The following is a 23,253-nucleotide window of genomic DNA, read 5'->3' on the forward strand; positions in this document are numbered from 1 at the left end:
AAGATCTATCTTCTAGAACAGCGCCTGAAATTAATTTAGTTAATTTTTAAATAAAACTTGTTACCCATAAGTTTCTCCTTTACTTGACGCTCTAGGCCTGAGTGTAGTTTTTGGTTTATATCTTCCTCAACTAGAATAGTTTTGTGCTCATCATATACTAATTTTTACATCACTTTTCTTGAAAAGAACTGGCAAAAAAAGAAATGAAATGATGTGGAAATAAGAATGGAGGGAAAGAAAAGGGAGAACAGGAGGAATGGCTTTACTGTAACACTTAGGAAGGAATAAGGGAATGCAAACAGAAACAACCCGGAGCCTGAGCAATGCCCAGGGGGGTGGCGAGTGCAGCGCGTGTGGGCGGGAACCCTTCTGGGCTTGCCACATTCTGACCTGTGCTGGCCCCGGCGTCACATGCTGGGCAGAGGGTTCTGGCTGTCAGACTAAATCAGTCTCTTCCAAAGCTTTCTTCAGTGCAAGTTACTTCGAATTTGTAGGCGGAATGAAGACACCGTTTAAGTAGGATTTCGAAGATAAAAATTGAAACTTCAAGGGAAGCCTCAGGAGGAAATGAATGTATGGACCAGCTATTAAACCTTAGGAAATAAAGGTGTGTTTCGCAGGAGCCATACTCTACTGTGCTCCGCTCTCTAAGGGTTTGCTGTCTATCTGCTGGAGAAAAGCAGACATTGAAAGTAAGCTCTGAAAACACTTTTATGACAGATTTAACATAATTTTATGTTTCTTTCTCATGATTATGAATATTATAGATGTAATTTATGCCTACTTATTTTTTGTTTTGTGTGCATTTAAAATAATTTTATATTTTTAGTGATTCATTCCTTTATAAGATAATATCTATTTATAGAAAAGGATTAAGGACAGATTGACTCTTCATAGATAGTTTCACAAATAGTGTCTTGGGATATATAGTTTCCCACTAAGAATAGCAAATGTATAACCATCTCATTAAAGTGCAGAAAAGAAAAATTAAAAAAAAAATCTTTGGAAATTTTATTGGACAGTTTCCTATTGTACAAAATGCCACTGACAATTTTTTAGGGAGAATATTGATTTTATTTTGATACATAAATAAATTGGGGCTTTATAGCATTTATGTTTTTACTACTCAATTTCACATTAAAGTCACATAATTTTTAACAGAAATTTGTTTTGCTACAAAATTTTGGCAGGAATATAGCCTCTCACTTGAAAGGAATATATAGTATTTTATATTTTCGTTTTGAATCTTGTGGGGCTAGAACTTACATATGTTAAATACCTATGATGTAGTGCACTCAGTTTTCTTTTCCTAAACTCACATGCATTAAAAGGTAATGCTCACAGTAAATTAAATAATTTCCTTCATTTTTTCCAGTGCTTTCAATTTTGTGCACATTTCTATCTTCTTTTTAGGAGCTATAAAAGGAAAACTTGGTCTTAAATTATTTATTTAAAAAGAAATTCTATGTATAAAAAATGCCCTACTCTGGTGAAAAAATCTAAATCAGCAGTATTTTCCAATATTATCCGTATTGAAATTAGTCTAAATCATGTGGCAACCCTATGTCACTAATACTTCCAGGAAGATGTGCCCCCCTAGGAAACACAGACACCTCTTTTTTTTTTTTTTTGCTTAAATTCTTTTATTGGTACATTTAAATATGCAACACGTTTACATTTATCATTGGGTGCTTGTACCTGTACACGATGTACCTTGGTTCTTATTTTTTCCCCATTCCATGTGTGCCCTTCACCCCTCCACCCTTCCCTATTTACAAAGACTTTGTTTCCATTTTTTCCTTTTCTCATATTTTTTCCTTTCCCCTTCCCCTCCCACTTCCCCTACTCCTTTACACCTTTTCTTCCTATTTCAAATTATCAATTATTAATTTTAATCGTTTTAACCCTTATTTACACTTTCACTTTCTCACACCAGAGAAACTATTCGGTATTTACACGTGTGTGTCCTATTTATTTCACTGAAGCATATAGCCTCACCCACTTAGATTATGTTATGGGCATCGGTGAGCCATCTCCCGGAGTCTGCAGCAGATGCAGACAGTGACCGTGTTGCTAGTGTTGAGTGCCCCTGAGAGGCTACAGGACATCCGTCTGCAGGGAATGCTCCAAATAGACAGCTGGAGGGAAATCTGTGACATCCAGGCACCCACCTCATCCTACAGGCACGAAACTAACTGCGGGCGGGAAAAGGGTTCTGATTCTACCCTTCTTCACCTAGAACTCACCATAGTGTTGGCAGAGACCAAGGCTGGAGAAGGTGGGTCCAGAATCTGGACAAGCCCAGTCCAGAGTTCTTGGAGGACTGATCTTGGGCTGCCTCTCTCCACTCTGAAGGGACCCTCAGAAACACGAACAAGTGTTTTAAGTTCACCTCTCCGCTTCTCAGACTTCATCACACAGGATAACTCCAATATTGTGAGAAAATGCCTAAAACAAAAAAAGAAAACATCTTTCTTCCATGACTCATTTACTCAAAAAAATCATGTCCCTGGCCCTATTCTAGGCTCCACTACTATAGTATGGCAGTGAACAAGAGAAAAATAAAGCTTTTGCCCTTAAGGAGGTTGCAGTTTAGTGAGGAAACCAAAGCATAAATAAGGAAACCAAGAAATAAAATATAATTACATAAATTTACAAGATGAATAAAATAGAGAAAAAAGGAATTGAAAGACTGTTTAGAGACATTATATATGTATAAATGGGCACCAAAATAATCATAGTAAAAACCAACAAGCAATTAAAATGTCCATTAATAGAGGACTGAGGGCCCGGGATGTAGCTCAGTGGTGCTGCACCTGCCTGGCAAGCTCAAGGTCCATCCCCAGGTGCAGGTCAAAAGCAGAGCAGCCCTAACAGGCCTTTTGCATGGATGCAGGACACCCTCACAAAGAGACAGCTCACTGAGGACAAAGAATATGAACCATACAGCCAGACTTCTATCGGTCAGTCATCACTTCCCAGTTTGAGGGTTTAGGTAAGCAAGTTAACCTTCCTAAACCTCTGCTTCTTCGTCTGTAAAGGGAGATGACAACACCGCACCTCACTATAGGGTGAGGCTGTGAACATTAAAGGAAATAATATACACAGAGTATGTACATGTAATAAGTGCCCAGTATGTGTGAAGATGCCTAAGAAGAGACAGGAGAAAGAAGGGGTGGAAAAAGTAGAGGAAGGATAAAAGAAGACATATTAGCATCACACAGGTAGACAGCATGTGCATGATAATACTCATGTTGACTCAGCATCAAAATGAAGTAAATTGGTCTCTGTTGCTCAGTAACTTGGCAGAAAGTGCTAGAAGCATAAGTGAGTGGAAAGAAGAAGTCAGCTGGAGTCCTCACAATCTAGTAATCGAGGCTGTGGAAATGAGCCAGAGAAGTATTCATTCATACCGCTTCTCATCCCACCCAGTCTCCACGCAATTGTATCCCGGGCTGGGAAACACTTGTTACATAACAACCCTCATACATGTTGAGATTTCTCTGTAGTTTCAGGCATTATATCCTTATTATCTACAGCTGTACAGAGCAGAAAACTAGTTGTGAGTTTTTATCATGATTAATCTTACGAATTAGGTTTTCTACTTCTTTTGTATCCTGTTTCCCATTCTTTCAGAATGGACACTGAGAATTTTTACCAGGGTGTTGTAGCTGTATTCACATGCCATGATGCCCAGTTACAAAGGAAACTTCACCAGCTCTGTGAGATTGGTAATCCAACTTTCCTGTGTATTAATCCTTATTTTTAACTGGAGGTAGTCCCAGTTTTCTGCCTGTCTGGGTAATCATGAGTACTCTCTTACCGGTGGTGTGAAGTTAAGTGGGATTGAGTAATTTTTCATGGCACTTGCTAGTCAAGATAAACTTCCCACAGTTTCAACTATATTGTATATTTGTTTTCTTTCGCTGCTGTAACAAGTTACCACAAACTTAGAGGCTTACCACAATGCAAATGTACTACTCAGTTTCTGTAGGTCGAAAGTTGGACTTACCATGGTTGAGCTGGTTCTTTGCTTTGAGTCTCTAAGGCTGATACCAAAGTAACAGGAGGGCCATGCTTCCTTCTGGAAACCCTGAGGCAAATCCACTTGCAGACCCACCAGATTGGCAGCAGAGTAAGGTTTCATGAAGTTGTGGGACTGAAGGACCCTTTTCCCTGCTGATTTTCTGCTGGAAACTTCTCTTACCTTGAGAGGCCACCTTGCTTTTTGTCACTTGACCTCGTACCACCCTCTCTAGCCAGCCATTGTAAATCAGGTCAATTACCCATTCCTTCTGAACTTTCCTCTGGCTCATCTTTCCTGCTGTCTAATTCTGCCACATTTCTCTGCCTTGTGTTCAGTTTTACAGCTGCAAAGTTTTATTTCTTCCACTTCTCAGTATGTTCCAGGTCTGAATAAAGAAACTAAAACAGGGACACAACTAGGTTTCAACTCCAGCTAATTGCTACTGGCTGCCTGGCATGCTGTGTAGAGAAGACTACTGATCTAAAGTGAAGTTTAGCAAGCTTTAACCCTCATGAAAAAAATCAGTGACTCAAAAATCAGTGTATTTGAGCAATGTAGCCAATGGTAAGTAGAGAAAGAGGCCTGAGAATATATCTGTCATTATACGTTTAGTACAATGTTTAGCACCTACAGATGCCCACAAATCCATCCTTAAAAAGACTGTGTTCATAGATCTCTGAATTTTTTTCTATCTTGGAAATCTCTAGAATATTAAACCATAGAAAGATTGTCCAGTGGTGCTGAGTAGCTGCAGATGTTTTCTCCCTGATAGACTGTACAGATTAGCAAATACTTTTTCATGGTGTCAGCTATGGTTCTAGGTTGCTAATAGAACAAGCTGTCCAAAACTATATATTCTTGCACCTTGGCAGTAATTTTTGTATTCCCATACCCCTTTCTGAGTCACACCTGCAATTTATCACTCCTCTTGTATCCCCAACAGAAAGACGCCTTCCTGAACCTAGCACTGCATTCTCAGGCCTTCAGCTCATGGCCCAGTCCTCTGTAGTGCCCTTCGAACTCATTTCCATCTTTTTAATTCCTTCAAGAACCCACTGCACATGTGTCCCCTCCAGGAAAAATTGAAGCAAATAATAATTGTTAATACATTTTAGATTAAATGGGTAGTTCATTTTTTCAAAGTTTCCTTCCTTGTGCTGTTTCCTACTAGTTTTATTCCCTTTTGTGGTTGTTTGTTAAGTTTCTCATGTTTTCTGTGTTTTACCTCTATTGGAGAGGACAACTCTGCACATGTGTGATTGTTCTGGTAAATACTAAGTCACAGAATTTCCCTGGTTACTTTGAAATGGTAGTTTCTTTATCTCAAAGCTTTCACTGAAAAACTTTGTGAAATGATTAAATGTTACAGTCTTTGTTCTAGTAAAATATCGTCATTTTTAAATTAAGATTAAATAAAAAGATTGTACATTTAAATAAAACCAAGTTTAGATGGTAGGATCTCTATATAAGTCATTATAAATAATTCTTTTAATGAAGTTTATAAAGCATTATCTCACTCACTTTGAACTAAAGGAAAATCCTCATTTCCTAAAGAGCAAATATGGGTTGCAAACCTGTGTGTTGCAACAGAAATCTTTTGCTTTTAATTATATTCTATTGCTAAGATTCTCTGTATCTGTGACTGCTTAGGTTCAAATTCAGTCATTTCTTCACAATCTATTTCAAGGCCACCTTCTGCGCAAGACTCCTGATTTTCCCAGGCACATCGGTCTCATAAGTGAAAGCTTCTCAAAGAAGGGAACTTCTTTGTTCCTGTCCCCAAACCCTGATCATTTCTCTTGTATTATTCTCTACGTTCTTTGATGGGCTGTTTGTAACCTCCCCGATGAACCAGGTCTCAAGATCCTGCCTTGTTTAAAAGACCTGGCATTCTGCCAAATAAATGATCACTCAACATCTAAATTCATCAGCGCTTCTCTAAGTGAATTTTTAAAGAGGCTGACATAAGAATGGATCTGCTTAAATTAGGGGAGTGTAGTGAAATAAGACTTAGGTTACGTTTAAGTTCCCTTTAATTCCTCCAATTGAGGCTTTAGCTTTGAAACTGAATTCCGAAATGATGAAAAGTGTATGACTGACTTCACACATGGTTCCAGCTGCACGTCAGTGCTCACCCGCTGGGAGTATCAACCTTCCAAAGTTTGAAGCTCATGTTTGAGGGAGGAGAACCAGCAGTTGGCAGTGCCAGAAGATTCAGGCCCTGGGGATCTGCATCTGACAACTCATCCCTTTCTTCACACAGTGATGTTAACACTAGTTAATCAGTCCACAACTGGTCTCTGGTAGTTTCTTCTCTAGATTTGCGCAGTCTAAGACAACAGAAACATTGGTGGATTTCCCTGTAGTAAAGCACATCTGTTCCATCAACCTGTTTAGCCCTGGAGACAGGAAATTATCATAGTTTTAGAAATGAGAGGTGAGGTTATGCTGCAGTTTTCTTTTAATTATTTAAGGCTAGATTGAGAAAATAATATATTTTCATGTGTTACTTTAAAAACCTGTGATACCAAGCACACATATTCAATAGATTCTATAATGACTACTTTTTAGATATGCATAATTATTTATGAGACAGTCCCAATCTCTGTCCAATGCACAACAGACCTAGTTAAAAGTTTCTGCATATTGAAGAAAACGTGATCTCTGTAGCAGTGTGGCCAGCAGAATGGCAGCATTACCAAAGCCCTGGAGCTCTCATGACTCTTTCCTTGTTCTTGCTTAGCAGGATGAACTTGGTTTCTTGCCCATCCACTCATCGGAACCAAGTGAAAGCTGTAACTCCCAGCCTTGGGCCAGCACATAAACGCTTCAGAATGAATGGAAAGAAGAACAGGGGCTATCCTGTGTGTGAATTCCTGTTTAAAGGCAATGGTATTTTCTAGACATGTGCAGAAGAAATTGCTCAGGACTCTGGCCAGAGAAATTAATTTCCATCAGTGGAAGATTCAAGATTCACTCTCAGAAGGAGAAAAGGATTTTGGACTCCCCTAAAGTATAAACCTGAAGAAGTTTGGCATCTCCTAACAAGTATACAAGGAGTAAGCAGCCACGTCTGCCATGCATGCATTATTCATCTTCACCCCTCACAAGGGTCTGAGAAGGAGGCTGGTATGGTAGATATTAATGATGTTCACAATATGTGAAGTTCTCCTCCATTTAACTGCACAAAAAAATTGTAATTTCATGCCTTTTGAGGTCAGATCATGTCACTTTTTCAATAGATAAAATTTCATATATATGCTGTGCTGTTTCTGAGTAAAGAACATTTAATTATTCATTCCTGGTATTCTCAGACTTGGTTGCTAATATCTAATAGCTGGTGTTGAAATAGAGAAAAAAATCTGAGTCATTACATGAAATACAGCTTCCTTAGAAAGTTTTCCAGGTACACAGTAGAACATAAGTGAGAAATAAACCTTTCTCATTCTAAGCCATTGAGTCTGAGCTTTTACTACATATAAACTTGATATAATTGATACAGCTGATCAAGAAGTTTATCCTCATTTTATTCTTTTTCAATTACCCATGGAAATTGTCATTTACTTAGATCTGCCTCCTAGTCCACTTCCACTTTAATGTAGACCCTCTTGTCTTTTTTCAATACCTGTAGTTCGAGTAATCTTAAAATATTTAAAAGGAAAGTGCCAGTTAAACAGTGAGCTCTGAAGACATCAGATTCCACAAACAAGTTTTAAAATTAAACATCTATTATATGCCAAGGACATTACGTTTTCATGCATGTTGTTGTCCTGTAACCTCACAACAAATTTGCAATCTGTGGGGAGGGGTAGATTCAAAGGGTAGTGAAATGAATTCTTCAGACCATTCAGGTAGCAAATGATAAACTGAACAGAAATGCAGAATCTTTGGCTCTGAATTCAGTATATTTTTCAAAATGCTATCTTATAGGCCTAGAAAATAATTTATTAAAAGTAACCCCAAATGACAAGTTATATTAAGACATTGTGGATGAGAGTAGATACTGTAACATTAGAGAATTTAGGCATATAGACTTAAAACTGGAACCCATGCAGTAATGGTGCATGAAATAATTTTGGGTTGTGATTATCAGGATATTCAATAGTATTAAATTGGAATTCTGTTTTTGAGAAGATAGAATAGATGAACCTTTCCAGATTCATCTCACTAAATATACCATAAAACCCTGAAAATCATAAAAAACAAATATAAGATGAATCAGAAAAGTGAAGAGAAAAAGCATGACTAGCAGTTTGGACTTACATGGGGAGTTCCTTGGGTTTTCTTTTCGCATCATATGTCTCAGATTTTTAACTTGGAAACCTGGAAGTTGCAACAGGGACAGATGAAAACTGAAATTAAAACAATTCAGTAGGCCTCTGAAATTATCTGACAAAGATTTTAAAACAGCTACATAAAAATGGTTCAATGAGACACTTTAAACAAGCTAAGACAAAAAATTTCAAATCCTCAGCATAGAAACAGTAGATAAATAAGAACCCAAGAGAAACACTATGACTGAACTATTTAGTAACAACAGCAACAAAAACCTGTGGGTAGGACCAACACCAGAATAATGGGTCAGAGGAAAAGAATTAATGATCTTTAAGATAAAACAATAGAAACTGATCATCTTGAACAATAGAGAGAAAAGAAATATGAGGGTGGGTAGAATCTCCATGGCCTGTGTGAAAGAAATAAAATATTTATTTGCAACTCTGAAATTTCAAAAGGAGGGAAAAAGAAGGGGATGGTTAAAGTATTCAAAGAAGCTTCCCAAACTGGCCAAGGGACATGAATTTGCAGACTCAAGAGACAAACACTGAATAGAATAGACCCAGAGAAACCCATGTGCAGTCACATCAAAATTGAACCTCTGATAGTTAAAGACTTGAAAGCAGCAAGAGAAAAACGACCCCTTTCCTGTAGGAAAAATACAACTAGAGCAACAGTGGAGTGAAATTCTCTTCAGAATACAGAGAGTCAGAAAGTAGTGGAATCATATTCTTTTTAAGTAGTGAGAAATCCTGTACCCCAGGAATATTTGAAGGGGAGACCAGGAGAAAAGAAAGAAATAATTTGCTGATGAAAAGTAAGGGAAGTTATCACCAGCAGACACAACTGTCAGAGTGAGTAGAGGAAGGGGTCCAAACAAAAACAACTAAGGAGAAACCTTGGAAGGGAGGAATAACACACATAGAAAGCAAAAATATGTGTAAATTCTGTATAATTGACTTTCTTTTTCTGTTTGAATTTTCTATATTTTCATTCCTAAGTTATGCCAGATAAAACAAAAATTATAAATTACGCTTCTAAATGTTTGAAGAGGAATTATTTAACATATACATTTTGTAAGTAGGGAAAACTACAGGGAAGCAAAGACAGGTAAGGTTTCTATACTTCACAGGTACTGGAAAAATGAGAACATAATAGAGGGTGATATAATTGTGTACACAATGTAATACCCAGGTCACCCACTTAAATTACAGTATTATAAGTGTAAAAGATGCACCAAAATACAATAAATAAATTAAAATGAAGTTTTAGAAAATGCTCAAGCAGAGAAAAGACAGGAAAATGAAAACAGAAAAACTAAGAACAGTTGAAAATAAAAATAATATCCAATTACATAGTGAGAAGACAATTCCCTTTTCTATTCCTCTGAAACGTCCTGTCAAGTCACAAAGAGGTCTCAGCTTGGTGACAAGAGTCTCTAGCGTTTCTCAGATATTAGCAGAATCTCTGGCCCCAGAGAGAGCTGAACTCCCACCCAGCTTGGCAGGCAACAGCATTGAGCCAAAGCTGCATTGCCCCACTCACTGCTCAACTCTCCTTTGCGGCAGATGATCTAATATACTGGTGTTCCTTTCAAATAAACAAGAAAATGGTGGATGACTTTATGGAAAAAGTAGTGAAGAATTCAATGTTCATATCCCCCCAAGCAGAAAGATGGTATTGAAATGACTCAGTTTTGTGAACTGATCTGGTAATATGTCAAAGCCACTTTCTATCATATCTACTTTAATACATCATTTGCTGTACTAAATATTTATTATTTATATTTATACTTTGACCATTAAAATGTGAACTTTAAAAATCAGCAAAGATGTCAATTTTGTTTTGTTAGATTTAGGATTATTTTTGTCACATAATGTTCTCCATAAATAAGGAAAGTTTGAACAGGTCTATGAGCAGTACAGAAAAATAAAAACAAACTCAGCCCCATTTTTACACTTTATGGCAGCAAAAGGAAATACAAGCTTTTAATAATGTATGTGCTTGAATTTCCTTTGAAAGCATAGGTTTATATATGCATAGGGTAGTGAGTATACAGCTAAGGAAAAGGAGTAATGTGTTATCATTTCATCAACATTATTAAAAATAAGAGAGTTTATTAACCCCTCAAATCTAGCTTTCAGTAAGCTACAATCAGCTTTCAGAAATTTAAAATTTGTAGCATATGCATGTATCAATTTACATTGCTCTTTAAATCAGGTACTAGGCAGCAGGGTCTCATTTTTAAATTTTTGGATTTAGATATGGACTCTGCTCTTGAGAAAAAATCATAACTTTTATGAAAATTATTAAATACTTTGATGAAAATGAAATTTCATATGTTTGGTATGCTTATGTATGTATTTGCATTATGTTTTTAAAACACTAGAGCTCTTCTATTTGTTTTTCCTACTTATCTAATTTGAAAAGCTGAGAGAAAATCTCCCAAAAGCTGAACTTCCATTGCTTCTGAAAATAATGTATTTTATCTCATATATGAAAATATTTGAGGGGATGAAGAGCCACAGTAGGAGAAGGTGTGTGTGTGAGCAGCAAAGCTGAATTTATTTAGATTGAATAATATTTTTAATTGAATAAATTTAGACTGTGTGGCAGGCCTTTCTTACTTAAACAAGATTATTGCGACTAGAGACAAACTTTTCTTGATGTTCCTGGCCAGATATGCACTGAAAATGAACAAGGATCCTGAAAGTTTGTTGCTGTGAAAATCACTATTAAATGTGTAAAATCAGTTATTTTTCAAAATCTTCTGTTGGAAATAAGCTTGACAGGATTACATTCTTAGCAAATTCTTTTTCCATAAATACAAAGGTAAAATTTGACCTGTTGTTATTCAGATGATCACAAAATTGGAATCTGTGGTCTCATTAAATTTATTGAATTGTGTTAGGAGATTTTTGATAGTTGAGGGCAAGAAATCAATATTTTACTTTTGAATAATTTTAAGAAAACAAGAAGCTTAAGAAACTTTAAATTCCTATACTCATTTGAACTCATTTGAGCTTATTGAACTTATAAACAATTTCAATTCATTTTTAATGCAGGAATTCTGTGATGAAATATATACTAGGAAGAGAAAGTTTACACAATACCCTCCTTTGCATGTTCTAACAATGCCTTATCCCCTTACTTCTAGGAACAGTAACTCATTTCATATTTCATTTTAATATGCATTTCAGAAGAATAAAAGGTTGTATTTGTGGAAAATGACATTTCAAAACTGGCAAAAAGGGAAGAACATATCCATGAGAAAAACCTTATTCATTTTAGAGATGTAGGTCTGTCATAGGCACAACAAATAGACATAAATATAACTCGTTTCTTCAGTCCATTAATATTGACAGTTGGCCATGTGATGAGCTCTGTTTTAGCAGTGAAGTTACTTTGTGAACAAGGAAAATTTTCCTCTTTCTCTCAGAGGAGTGATATTTCATTAAAAGAAGTCAGACTGTAGAAATGAGATATTCTAAGCAATTTCAGATAATGAAAAGGTTGCAATACTTGATTTCAAACTATGCTACAAAACAGAGATAAAAATGGCATGGTATTTTGCATCTCTCAAATGACCAGTGATGTTGAACATTTTTTCATATATTTATCTGCCTTTTCTACTTCTTCATCTGGGAACTATGTATTCAGTTTAGATGCCCATTTTTGGACTGGGTCTTTAAATTTGGGGGGGATCAGTTCTTTATATATTCTAGATACCAGTCTTTTGTCTGAGGAACAGCTGGCAAGAATATTTTACCATTCTCTTGGTTGTCTCTTTACTCTGTTGGTTATTTCTTTTGCTGTGCAAAACCCTTTGTTTTTTCAAAAGCTTTTTAATAAGATGAGATCTCAGTTGTTGGTTCTTTCTAATATTTCCCGTGTGATACAGGTTTTGTTCATAAAGTCTTTGCCTACTCTTAGGTCTTCAAGAGTTCTAACTACTCGCTCTTCCAGCACATTTAGTGTTTCTGTTTTAATATTTGGATCTTTGATTCATCTTTATTTTAGTTTAGTGCATGGTGAAAGATATGGGTCTAGGTTTAATCACTGCCATATGGAAAGCCAATTTTCCCAGCACCATTTATTAAAGAAGCTGTCTTTCTTCCAGCAAGGGTGTTTGGCCCCTTTGACAAAGATAATGAGGCTGCAGGTGTTTGGAGTTGTTTGTGTGTCTTCTATTCTGTTCCATTGATCTTTGGGTCCATTTTGTGGTTTTGTTTGTTTGTTTTGGTTTTTCATTTGCCGGTGCCATGCTATTTTTATCACAGTAGCTCTATAGTATAATTTCAGTCATGCTCCCTGCCCTGCCTTTGTTACCAGAATTGTGTTTGCTATTGTAGGCTTCTTCTGGTTCCAAGTGAATTTTAGGAATGTTTTCTCTACTTCTGTGAAGTATGCTATTGGTATTTTGATCAGGATTGCATTAAATTGGTATAGAAATTTTGGGAGTATGTCTATTTTTACTATGTTGGTTCTTCCTACTCAAGAGCAAGGGATGTCTTTCCATTTTCTGATATGCTCTTCAATCTCCTTTTTTCAGAGTACTGCAGTTTTCAATGTAAAGATTTACTTTGTTGGGTAGATTTCCAATTATTTCATTTTTTTCAATGCTATTGTGAAAGGTGTGGTTTCTCTAATGTCTCTCTCAGTAAGTTTGTTATGTACAGGAATGCTATTGATTTTTGAGAGTTGATTTTGTATCCAGCTACACCACTGAATTTGGTTATCAAATCTAAAGGTGTGTTGGTGGAGCTTTTGACTTCTTGTATGCAGAGTATCATGTCATCCATAAATAATGGTTATTTAACTTCTTTCTTTCCTATCTTTATTCCTTTTATTTCTTTCTCTTGTCTAATTGCTCTGGCTAGTGTTTCCAGAACTATATTGAACAAGAGTGGTAACTGGACATCCTTGTCTTGTTCATGACTTTGAAATGAAAGCTTTAAGTTTTTGTCCATTTAGTATGATGTTGGCTGTTGGTTTGTCATAGATGGTTTTTATCAGGTTGAGATAAAGACCATCTATTCCAATTTTCTGTAGGATTTTTATCATGAATCGGAGTTGGACTTTGTCAAATGCTTTTTCTGCATCTATTGAGATGACTCTGTCCTTGGCTCTTTTAATCTGGTGTATTACACTCATAGATTTGTGTATGTTGAACCCTGCATGCCTGGGATGAATTCTATTTCATCATGGTGTATAACATTGATGATTTGCTGCATTCTGTTTGCCAGTATCTTACTGAAGACTTTTGCCTCTATGTTCATTAGAGAGACCAGCCTCTAGTTCTCTTTTATCGATGGATCCTTCTCTGGTTTTGGTATCAGTGTAATATTTTCTCCCAAGAATGATTTTGAAAGTATCGCTTCATGTAAATTTTTTAAAAGAGTTTGAGTAGTGGCATTAGATCTTCTCTAAATTGCTTATAGAATTCAGCAGTGAATCTATCAAGACCTGGGCTTTTCTTTTTTGGTAGATTTTTAGTTATCTCTTCAATTTCATTGACTGATACTGAGTTATTTAGAATTTTTATATCTTTTTAATTCAGCTTTGGTAATTCATATGTATCTAGGAATCTGTCCATTTCTCCTGTGTTTTCCATTTTATTAGAATAAAGATTCTCAAAATAGGTGTTGATCATCTTCTGAATTTCTACAGAATCCATTGTAATTTTACCCTTTTCATTCCTAATTTCATGGATTTGAGTCTTTTCTTCTTTTGATAAGGTTCACTAAGGGTTTACCAATTTTATTTAATCTTTCAATGAATCAACTCTTTGATTTTTTTGTATTGTTTTCTTAGTCTCAATTGCATTAATTGCTGCTCTAATCTTTATAATTTCCTCCCTCATACAAGGTTTGGGATTGACTTGTTTTTCTTTTTCTAGAAGTTTGAGGTTCAACATTAGGTTGTTTATTTGAGCTTGTTCTGTTTTTCCAGATGTGAACCAGAAAGAATGGTTATTGTCAAGAAATCAACTGATAACAAATCTTGGAAGGGCTGTGGGGAAAGGGGAACATTTCTTCACTGTTGGTGGGAGTGTAGACTGGTGCAACCACTGTGGAAATCACTGTGGGGATTCCTTGAAAAACTAAGATTAGAGGTTCCATCTGACCCAGCTGTCTCCCTTCTTGGTATCATCTCGCCAAAATTAAAGCATCATACTACAGTGATATAGCCACACCCATGTTCATACCAGCACAGTCTATAATAGCTAAATCTTTGAAACAGCCCAAACGTTCATCAATCAATGAATGGATAAAGATGTGGGGTTTCTTTTATATTATAAAGTACTGCTCAGCCATAAAGAAGGATACATTTCAGGAATTTATAGCTAAGTGGATGCACCTAGGTGCCACACTCTTAAATGAAATAAATCAGACAAACGTATTCAAATATCACATTGTTCAATGGAGACTAAGAGAATGACAGAAAAAATAATGAATCAAAGAGTTGGTTTTTTTCAAAAAATAAATAAAATCCATAAAACTTTAGCCAACCTTATCCAAAAAAAGGGAAAGAAAAGGCTCAAATCCATGCAATTAAGAATGAAAAAGAGGAAGTCACAACAGACTCAGCAAAAAATCCAGGGGATCATCAATACCTACTTTGAGAACCAGTACTCTAATAAAATGGAAAACAAAGAAATAATGGACATATTCCCAGATATATATGAATTGCCAAAGCTAAATGAAGAAGATATAGAAATTCTAAACACCCCAATTACAATGAGTGAAATTGAAACTGTCATAAAATATTTACTAACAAATTAAAGGCCAGGACCTGATGGCTTCATTGTTGAATTCTACAAGACATTTAAAGAAGAACTAATGCCATTACTCTTTAAACTCATCAAGGAAATTGAAAGAGAGGTAAAGCTTCCAAATTCATTCCTGAAAGCAAGTGTTACTTTGATTCCAAAACCAGGGAAAGACACAACCCAGAAAGAGAACTACAGTCCAATCTCCCTAATGAACATAGAGGCAAAAATCCTCAACAAGATACTGGCAAACAAAATACAGAGGGTCATCAAGAAGATCACACACCTTGACCAAGTCAGATTTATCCCAGGGATGCAAGGATAGTTCAACATTCGTAAATCAATAAATGTAATACACTATATTGATAGAGTCAAGGACAAAAACCATATGATCATCTCAGTAGATTCAGAAAAGGCATTTGACAAAATCCAACAACCATTCAAGATGAAAATGCTACAGGAAATTGGAATAGAAGGTCTTTAGTCCAACTTAATTAAGGCTACCTATGAAAAACCAATAGCCAACATCACACTAAATGGTCAAAAACTGAAAACTTCCACACTAAAATCAGGAATAAGACAAGGATTCCCACTATCACCACTCCTGTTCAATATAGTTCTGGAAACATTAGCCACAGCAATTAGACAAGAGAAAGAAACAAAAGGAATCAAGATAGGGAAGGAAGAAGTTAAACTGTCATTATTTGCTGATGATATGGTACTCTACATAGAAGACCCAAAAAAACTCTACCAAAAAATTTCTAGACTTAATTGATAGATTCAGTAGAGTAGCTGGATATAAGGTCAACACTCAAAAAACAATAGCTTTCTTATACACAAATAGCAGACTCACTGAGAAAGAAATTTGGGAAATAATTCCTTTTACAATAGCATCCAAAAAAATGAAATATCTAGGAATCAATCTAACAAAGGAAGCAAAAGACCTCTACACTGAAAACTACAGCACTCTGAAAAAGGAGATCGAGGAAGATATAAGAAAATGGAAAGACATGCCTTGTTCCTGGGCAGGAAAAACCCATATAGTGGAAATGGCCACACTTCCAAAACTACTATATAGATTTAATGCAATGCAAATTGAAATTCCAACAATATATTTCACAAAACTAGAGAAAACAATCCAAAAGTTCATTTGGAACCAGAAGAGACCTAGAATAGCTAAAGCAATTTTAGACAACAGAGACGTGGCTGGGGGTATTGCAATCGCCAACTTGAAACTATACTACAAAGCTACTGTGATAAAATTAGCATGGTACTGGCAAAGAAACAGACCTGAGGATGAGTGGAATAGATTAGAAGATGCAGAAACAACTACAGATATACTCAGCCACCTCATCTTTGACAAAGGAGCCAACCATCCTCATTGGAGGAAAGATAGCCTATTTAATAAATGGTGTTGGAAAAACTGGATTTCAACCTGCCAGAGATTAAAGCTAGACCCATATCTATCACCATGCACTAAACTAAGACTGAAGTGGATTAAAGTTCTAAATATTAAGACAGAAACACTAAACTTGCTTGAAGATAAGTTAGGTAGAACTCTTGAAGATATTAGCATTGGAAAAGACTTTATGAACAAAACCTCAGTAGCATGGGAACTAGCACAAAGAATCAACAACTGGGATCTCATCTTATTAAAAAGCTTCTGCACTGCAAGAGAAACCACCAACAGAGCTAACAGACAACCTACAATATGGGAAAAAAATTTTACCAGCTGTAACTCAAAGGACTACTATCTAGAATGTATAAAGAACTGAAAAAAATCAGACCCCCCCCAAATTCAAAGACCCAATTCAAAAATGGGCATCTCAAATGAACAGTTATTTCTCAGACAAAATAATAAAAGCAGCAAATAAACATATGAAAAAATGTTCAACAACACTGGTCATTCGAGAGATGCAGATGAAAACAACACTGAGATTCCACCTAACCCCAGAAAGAGTGGCTACTATCAAGAAATCAACCAATAACAAATGTTGTCGGGGGTGTGGAGAGAGAGGAACTCTTCTCCATTGTTGGTCGGAGTGCAGACTGGTGCGACCACCATGGAAATCAGTATGGAGATACCTCAAAGAACTAGGGCTAGAGGTCCCATTTGACCCAGCTATTCCCCTACTGGGTATCTTCCCCAAAGAATTAAAAGAATCATACCACAGCGATATATGCACACCCATGTTTATAGTGGCACAGTTTGTAATAGCTAATGCTTGGAAACAGCCCAAGTGCCCATCAACTGGAAACTGGATAGAGAAGATGTGGGGTTTTTTTATAAAATGGAGTACTACTCAGCCATAAAAAATGAGAAACGAGTCATTTATAGCTAAATGGATGCATGTTAAGGCCATACTCTTAAGTGAAGTAAATAGGTCACACGTGTAAATACAGAATAGTTTCTGTAGTGTGAGAAACTGAGAGTATAAATAAGGATTAAAAGGATTAATAACTAATAATTGATACTTTGAAATAGGAAAAGGTCCCAAGGGGCTGGCATGATTGGAGGAGATTTGGAAAGGAAAGGAGGGAAAGGAAAAATTATGAGAAAAGATAAATAATGGAAACAAAGTCTATGTAAATAGGGGAGGGTGGAGGGGGTGAAGGGTGCACAGGTAATGGGGAAAAAGTAAGAACCAAGATACATCATGTTCTGGTACAAGCACCAATGGTAAATGCAAATGTATTGTATACCTAAAATGTACCAATAAAATAATTTAAGCAAAAAACCCCCCAAATATCACATTGTTTCTCTGGTGTGAGAAACTGAAAGTGTAAATAAGGACCAAGATATATAATAGATATTGTGAAATAGTAAAATATACAAATGGGAAGGGAAACATGAGAGGTTTGAGATCAAAAGGAAGCAAAGGAAAAGAAAAATCAGAAAAGAAAGATAAAATGGAAACATGGCTCTTTTAAATAAGAAGGGGTAGAAAGCTAGAATGGAGTGGAAGAGAATGGGAAAAAATATGAATCAAGATATATCATGTGTAGGTATAAATTCCATATGATAAGTGTGATAATTATATATATCTAAATTATAACAATAAACTTAATGATAAAAATGGCATGGTACTGGAACAAAAGCAGGTGCATGAATCAATGGGACAGAAGAGAGGATACAGAAACATCCCAGACACATTCAGTTATTTGATCTTTGGCAAAGGGGCCAAAGGCATATGTTGGAGAAGAGATAGTCTATTCTACAAGTGGTGCTGGGAAAAAATATCTCTTTGCAGAATATTGAAACTGGACCTTGATCTCTCACCATGTCCTAAATTACAGTCAAAATGAATCAGAGATCTAAATATTGAAACAGAAACATTAAACCTTCTGGAAGATAAAATAGGTAAATTACTTGAAGACATAGATGGTAGGAAAGGATTTTCTAAAACAGAAATAGAACCTCAAGTGCACAAGAAATAATAGCAAGAATCAACAAATGGGATTATACTGGACTAAAAATCTTCTGTACAGCACAAGAATCGATTTGTAGCGTGAAGAGACAACCTACTGAATGGGAAAAATTTTTGCCAGCTAGTCCTCAGACAGAGGACTAGTATCTAGAATATTTAAAGAACTCAAAAAAATTAAACCAACTAAAAATAAAGACCCAGTCAAGAAACGGGCAAGAGAAATGAACAGACACTTCACAGAGAAAGAAATGCAAATGTTCAATGAAAAAGTATTCAATATATCTGGCCATTAAAGAAGTGCAAATTAAAACAACACTAAGATTCCATCTTATGCTAGAAAGAATGGCAATCATTAAAAAATCAAAGAATAACAAATGCTGGTGAGGCTGTAGTGAAAAGCAAACATTCCTGCATTATTGGTGGTAAACTGGTACAACCATCATGGAAATCAGTATGGTTATTTCTCAAAGAACTGAAATTAGAAATCCCATATGACTCAGCTATCCTCCTTCTAGGTATCTTCCCCAAAGAGATTAAGATATCATACTACAGTGATCCATACCAATGTTTATATTAGCATAATTCACACCAACTAAATCCTGGAAGCAACCTGTGTACCCATCAACTGATGATAAGATAAAGAAAATGTGGTATCTATATATAATGGAATACTACTGGACTACAGAGAATGACACATTGGAAACATTTGTAGAAAAATGTATGCACCTGAAAAATATAATGTTAAGTGGGAAAAAAAAGAGAGACACAAGCTTAAATAACATATGGTATCTCTCATTTGAGTGAGGCAAAGTACAAAGAGAATAATAAAGGATAGATAGGAGACAAAGGGATGGATCTCTTGTAAGTGGGAAGTGGTCCAAGGGTGAGGAGTGAGAAGGAAATGAAAGGGGAAATAAGTAGAATAAAAATATACCATGTGCAGGAACCTAATAACCTCAGTGAATGAAAGATTACATTCCATAACATGAACTAAGATTAATAATATCAACAAGAATGAAAATTAGGATAGGGGAATTAGAAGGGGAGGGAGGGAGAAGGGATAGAAGGGGAAGGGGATTTTAAAAAGAAACAAGTTGTAGCATATACATGTATCCACTCCCCAAGATGATTGTAAACTGCATGTACTGCAGACATGTACTAATAAAATTTTACAGAATTAAAAAAGAAGATATAATAGAATGAATGATATAATAGAATGTTGAGTAGAAGAAAGAGAAATCAATAACCGTGTGAAAGGGAAGGAAGAGACTGATCTGACCATAGTAACTCAGATCAGGGCAAGAGGACCCTTGCCTTGGGCTCTGTGCTGTGGGGGGCCTGCATAACGCAATACACATACATGCAGAAGTTCATTTAAAGACACACACATTCACCGGTGTGAATGTGTCACTTTCCATTCATTACTGTTGACTTTCACTTTAGCAACTGCTCTAGTGACTAACAGGATTCAGGTTCAGGAAAAGCCTCTCCATCCTTTCTACCATATGTCTTCAAAAATGAAAACAAAACCAATCAATCAATCCAAAGAGTGGAGATTCGTGGATTGTCCTCTGTCAGTTTCAGAACTGGACACTGTCTTGGAGTATTCAATTAGCTGACCTGGCTAGGACAGGGAAAGAACAAATTCTTCTCAGTGAAAACCAATGTACAGATTCTTATATTAAAAAAGCCTTTCCCAGTACTGCAGTAGGACAATTTTCTTGCTGTAGTTGTCTTCTAATTTTTGTTTCTAGAGGTATTTGAAAGACAGGATTCTATTTGCAACATATAACTCATATGTACACATAACACATATACACACACACATATATATATATATATATATATATATATATATCTCCATATAGTAGGGTATATAATATAGATATAATATACTTGAAGTTTTACATAGATTTCTTATACCAATTACTATAAGAAGACTGAAAAGAAGTCATTTTTTAATATTTTTGCTCATAGTAGCAAAAACACCCTTGGGTAGTAAGAGCAAATTAGGAGGCATTACAATACCTGACTTCAAGTTATAATACAAAGTTACCATGATAAAAATGGCATGGTATTGGTACAAAAACAGACTTATGGATCATTGAAACAGAATAGGGGATACAGAAACAACCCAGGCACATCTAACTATTTGATCTTTGATAAAAGGGTCAAAAACATACATTGGAAGAAAGATAGCTTTGTTAGAATGTAGTGGTGGGAGAACTGGCTATCCTTATGCAGAAGATTGAATCTGTATCCAGATCTTTCACCATATACAAAATGAAAATAAAAATTAACCAAAGATCAAAATATTAAGACAGAAATACTTAATGTGCTAGAAGAGAAAATAGGTAATACTCCTGAAATGATTTGGAGGCAAGTACTTTCTGAACAAAATCCAATTGTATGAGAAATAGCAAGAATAAATAAATGAGATTATACCAAATTAAAAAGCATCTGCATAGCAAAAGAAACAATCAATGGAGTGAAAAGGCAACTTACAGAATGAAAAAATCAACTATTTCTTAGAATGTCTCAAATGCAAATAGTACTCAAAAAAAGTCAACCCTAAAAATAAGCAAGTGAAATAAATAGATACTTCTCAAAAGAAAAAGTACAAATGCCCAATAAGCATGTAAAAAAGTGTTCAACATCTCTGGCCATTAGAGAAATGCAAATTAAAATAATATTATTTCCACTTACACCACAAAGAATGGCAATCATGATGAAATCAAGTAAGAAATGCTGGTGTGACTGCAGTGGAAAAGGAACCCTTCTACATTGTTAGTGGGAATGTAAACTAGTGCAACCACTGTGAATATCAGTATGAAAATTTCTCAAAAGCATCTATAATAGAAATTCCATTTCACCCAACTATTCCCCTTCTAGGTATCTTCCCATAAGAACTAAAGGCATCATTATAGCTGTACATATACACCAACAGAGGAAAAAATAAAGAAAATGTGATGTGTAAAAGGAAACAAGGAGACGTCTTTTACAAATGGGAGGTGGACCAAGAGAACAGGGTAGGGAGGGGGAGAAGGAAAGGGGACATAAAAGGACTTAAGATGCATCTGTAAATGTACCAATTACCCAAAATGAACATAATCATTATATGTTACAAACATGGATTAAGAGAAAATAACAACAATAATGTAAATGGAGAATGGAGATCTAGAGATGGAAGGAGGGAGGTGGGGAGAGAAATAAGATTCAAGATATGTTAAGTACATGTACCCACTCCCTCAGAAGCATGTAAACATCATGTCTGGCAAACCTATACTAACAAAATAAAATTTTTTAATTTTTAAAATGTATAACTTTATTATCATTCACTAAACACACACATATACAAAAATTAAAATTATTCAAAGAAAAGCAATGCAAGGGGATAAAACTACAATAATATTCAAATATAATAAAACCCAACCAAAGCAAAACTGAATAGTACTTAAACATTTTTCCATATAATTTTTTTAAAATCTCAAGCATTAACAAGACATCAGAAGAAGTGATTTGTTTTATAAAGATTTTCAAAACTAATATTGAACAAATAGTGGTCTGGGAAAAAATTTCTGATTAGCTAGTAGACTCCACATAGCCCAAATTTTTTAAAATTTAAATTTCAATACAGTCATGTGACATGTGATGGAAATATAATCTGAGAAATATATTGTTAGGCAGTTTCATCCATGTGTATCCCAAAGTACCACACAGAGTGCCAACTTCTAAGTGCAAACTGAAAAGGTATACGTCAATCATCTGTGATGGCCCCTTGATGTTATCCAAATATGCAGTTAAACACAAGATACATGAGGCTACCACTGGAATAGCAGCACATTGTTTTACAGTAAACTCTTTTATAGAAGTAGGATTATGCTCTAAAGGATGAAAAGCACAGCATGTTATGATAAAAACCTAAAACAGTAACAATCATTTATCACACTATCAAGTACTGTGTACTGTACATAACTGTATGTGTTTCTTCTGGAAACACCCTTCTCTCCTTTGATCTCAGTGACTCTTCCTTCCCAACCCACTGATGAGCTCCAGCCTAGTCTCTATCTACATCTCTTCCTATAGTTTTAAACACAATCTCTATATAGATTCTTTAAAGATTCCAGACTGTAACTCTGATCTCTCCTCTTGCCCTCCTGCCACCCCTACACCTTTGAACCTTTTTTTTCTATTTAAAATTATCCATTATTCATTTTAATCCTTAATTACACTTTCAGTTACTCACACCAGAGAAACTATTCAGTATTTACACGTGTGTCCTATTTATTTCACTTAAGAGGATGGCCTCAATATGCATCCATTTGGCTATAAATGTCTCTAGTTTCTCCTTCTTTATGGCTGAGTAGTACTCCATTTTATTAAAAAAACCACATCTTCTTTATCCAGTCTCCAGTTGTTGTGCCCTTGGGCTGTTTCCAAGCTTTAGCTATTACAAACTGTGCCACTATAAACATGGGTGCACATATATCACTGTGGTATGATTCTTTTAATTCTTTGGGGAAGACACCTAGCATGGGACTAGCTGGGTCAAATGGGACCTATAACCCTAGTTCTTCGAGGTATCTCCATACTGATTTCCACAGTGGTTGCACCAGTCTACACTCCCACCAACAATGGAGAAGGGTTCCTTTCTCCCCACACCCCCACCAGCATTTGTTATTGGTTGATTTCTTGATAGCAGCCATGCTTTCTGGGGTGAGGCTGAGTCTCAGTGTTGTTTTCATCTGTAT

The 23,253-nt window shown here is 35.7% G+C and overlaps 1 long non-coding RNA gene across 1 annotated transcript; it reads left to right on the plus strand.

Annotated features, from left to right (window-relative positions):
• The first annotated feature begins 414 nt into the window (after window positions 1-414).
• LOC147830270 (uncharacterized) lies at window positions 415-7,325 on the plus strand. Its single transcript, XR_015440434.1, has 2 exons — window positions 415-692; window positions 6,774-7,325. It is a non-coding gene; the product is annotated as an uncharacterized LOC147830270 (long non-coding RNA).
• The last annotated feature ends 15,928 nt before the right edge of the window (window positions 7,326-23,253 follow it).

Source organism: Heterocephalus glaber, unplaced genomic scaffold (genome assembly GCF_053883595.1).
Source record: "Heterocephalus glaber isolate CG9 unplaced genomic scaffold, H.glaber_assembly_v1.0 deba00000281, whole genome shotgun sequence".
Classification (NCBI taxonomy): Eukaryota; Metazoa; Chordata; class Mammalia; order Rodentia; family Bathyergidae; genus Heterocephalus; species Heterocephalus glaber.